Source organism: Nothoprocta perdicaria, unplaced genomic scaffold, assembly GCF_003342845.1.
Source record: "Nothoprocta perdicaria isolate Ctin4 unplaced genomic scaffold, notPer1 scaffold_12, whole genome shotgun sequence".
In the NCBI taxonomy this organism is placed as follows: domain Eukaryota; kingdom Metazoa; phylum Chordata; class Aves; order Tinamiformes; family Tinamidae; genus Nothoprocta; species Nothoprocta perdicaria.
In genome coordinates, this window is record NW_020454316.1 from 7,710,699 (window position 1) to 7,714,030 (window position 3,332).

Consider the following 3,332-nt stretch of genomic DNA (forward strand, 5'->3'; position numbering starts at 1 on the left):
GTGCAGTTGTACCTGGTGGTACCTGAGGTTTGAGATGTGCTGGTGTACCTGAAGCTGTCAGTCCGTCTTTTAGTGGAATAGTGCGTAGCATGACTAGTAATTGCAGTTGCCAGTAACTAATTTTGTGCCGTCTCATAATAAATAAAATAAACTCTGGTTTATTCTTTAACCAGCTTGTGCACAACATATACTGTTTATTTTACCGTAGCGTAAAATAAAAACAAGGAGACCCTAAACCTAGTGTTTCTAAATAGCTTGCATGTGTGGTACTTTAAGGAGAGCTTAAATATACCTTCTTCAGCTAAGATACATAAATGTCTAAGCATGAGCCTCGGTTACTCTCTTGACGTCCTGGTGTGTGCTTTTACAGTGCCAGCTCTCAGCTTTGCCCAAAGCTGTAACAAAACTTACTTTTACTYGAAATCTCCCTTTTTGGAACCTCTCTCGTGATCTCTGGGACACAGAGATCTACAGGCGTAGCCTGAAGCAGTTTCCGTAGCCTCACAGTGCGTCTGTCACGCGGAGAAAGCCTGTGCACCCTTGACACGGYGCTGCCCTCTCCTCTTGCTCTGCCTGGCAGTGCTGCTGAGGCTGTGGGAGAAGGTGACTCCTTCCCTTGGCCCTTTTGCACCCCGCCGCTGGCCAGCGGGGCTCAGTTCACGCTCTTGCTCATGCTCTTCACAGGGAGCCCCATCAAAGGCCCCCTCAGTATGCACTGAAGTAGTGTGTGTCCCCTTTAGTAAACCTTTAACACTGAAGAGCAGCTTAATTTTAAAAGAATTAGTGGAAATACTGTGCATTTTAACTGGACAGGAAAAGAAAACATTAGGAAACTTGCTTTATTCCAGGAGGAAATTACAAGGAATAAGAGAAGGATTGTGGTCCATCCCAAACTAGCCAGAGTTAAGCTAGAGAGATGACTCTGGGCTTTGCTAGTGCTTGCATTTGTGTATATGTGGTTACAGCAAGACAAGGAGACTGTATGTAGACCTTTAGGAATAATTTTTGCTCTAGACAAATGTTCAGCTGTAGATTTTCCTGTGGCAACAGTGACAAAAGCTTCAAGGGGAAAAAATATACTTCAGCTTCCTTCTGCAGGCACTTGAAAGAGAAAGATAGGAAAAACACTCCTAAGGGAGAGGTTTGAAGGACTGTGGATACAACTATCTTCTAGTAGAAAACTCAAATATAAATCCCAGTCAGGTGACAAGCTGCCACTTGCTGCCAGTCCTCATTGGCTTCCTCTTTCATTAAAATGACAGTTGTAGGGAGACTCTCCCCTCCGTCAACTCCATGTTTTGTTGTGTATCCTGTGTAGATTGAAAATGGGACATTAATGTAGAGATGTTCTGGCAGGCGGGACACCTGCAAATCTGTGTATGAGGTTCTTGTAATGATATTTACTAGTGGCTGCAGCTTTTGTCAGATGAGCATAGAAGTTGGTCACTGTTAATATCCCGTAAATGCAGATACATGGCCAAATGACCGGGCAAGGCAACACGTGGGCTGAATTGGCTTTAGCTTGGTGTTGAGCATTCAGTTTATCTGTTTTGGCAGAAAAAAGATGAGCTTCTAGTGTTCCTTACCATTTTTTGACAGTTCTTTCCCAGACCATCCTTACTTTGCTTTTATGAGCCTTGGGATGACTGAGAGAAACTGTTTGCTTCAAACAGCCCTTCTGTTGTTTGATGATGCTTTGGGCTCTGGCTCCAGGCAAGTGTTGCCTTATTGTGGCTGTTGCCATCAGGTCCCTGGCACTCGTTTTGTTCTCGTTGTGCAAGATGGTCATGATACACTCTGCAATCTGAGTTAGTCCTGCTCATGCCCACCCCAGCCACATGCCTAGTAGCAGGCAAGCAATATGGAGCTTGTCACAACAGAGTGCCAGAGCCCAACTGTGGCCAGGGGAGGTGGTCTGCTCTAATTGGGCATTACAAGTTTTGGTTTGCTTAATGGCCTTTCCTAAAGCTAGGTGTTTTTAATTGTCATTTTTCCTGGCCCTAGAACTGCAGCCCTTGTAGGTCATTGGCAGAATGTGCTTGGAGGACTCAGAAATACCAGGTGGGAGCTCWGTGCCCACCCTAAAGATTCGGCAGCTATCACAGGTTCACCAAGGCAAACGTGATTATCTCCTAAAGCACCTAATTTCTGCCTGTCATATGAAAATACATTTAATCTGATCTTCTTGTGACATCTACCTCTTACGGAAAGCTGAAGTTTTCCCGTGCCTAGATTGGCTTTGTTATCTGTACCATCTGACTATTCTAATTTCTGTCAGATTTATGTTCTGATTATTTTATTTTACTGTTAGTTCTCAAATTAAGTACCACTGCAAAGGTGCCGGCTCATTAGCAATATTCATGTGGGTCATCTCACTCAAATAAGCACATTGGCAACCCCRGGCATGGATTTCCTTTCTATATTATCACATCGTTTGCTTGTCCTTCCTGTCTTGGTGACACCTTGCATTAATCCCCTTTGTCAGTCTCCCCTGCTACMTATTTTCTATCATAAATTCCTGTGTGCTCTGTTCTACCGTTTGCTCACCACAGAGCAATATTATCTCCTGTTAGGCTCCATCTTCCCCGAGCCTCCTGCCACTGCTACCTTTATGCAAAGCAATATTCATGGCGTCGCTGCAGGACAGCTTGATTTATTTTGCATACTAGAGATATGCCTCTCTCTGCATTCTCCGGTGCTGGCAGTAATGAGGTATCAATATATCAGTTGTCAGGTTAAGTCCCCTAAATAACATCTGGCTGAGCCTGCTGTTTCTTTATTTGTTAATAAAGCAATTTTTTCTTGTATCATCTTGCAGAGTGCTATTACTCAGAGGTGGTGTTTTCTTCGTATTATAGCTCTGAGCCTCATTTCAAAACAAASCTCTGAGCTCGAGTTGTGATTTCGTTATCTGTCAGGACTGTTGTTTACCAAACACTGCCTTTTCCTCTGCAAAATGTGGATCTAGCACCGTGTTATAGCTCTGTGCTGTATCATAGCACTATATGTTTCAGGCACTTCAAGAACCTTGTGGCTGTGTGTCGTCACCTTGGGCAGCCRCTAGCTCGTGCCGTGGGTGCTGGGTATCTCTTGGAGATTTTGAAGAATCTCTCTGTAGATGTTTTTCCCCACTTCCACCTGTGTTAGATAACTTCAAGTGAACAGGCAGATGCTCTAGTGAAATATCACCATTCTATTTTTCTTAGTTGTTTTGGGGTCTGCCAGGTTACCTGCTCTTTACATGCGTCTATGGAAGCCAAAGCTTGTACGATCTGGTGTAGAGGTGAGGTGGTTTGTGTGTTTGTGCTGCTCTCTGACCATAAATACCTTTA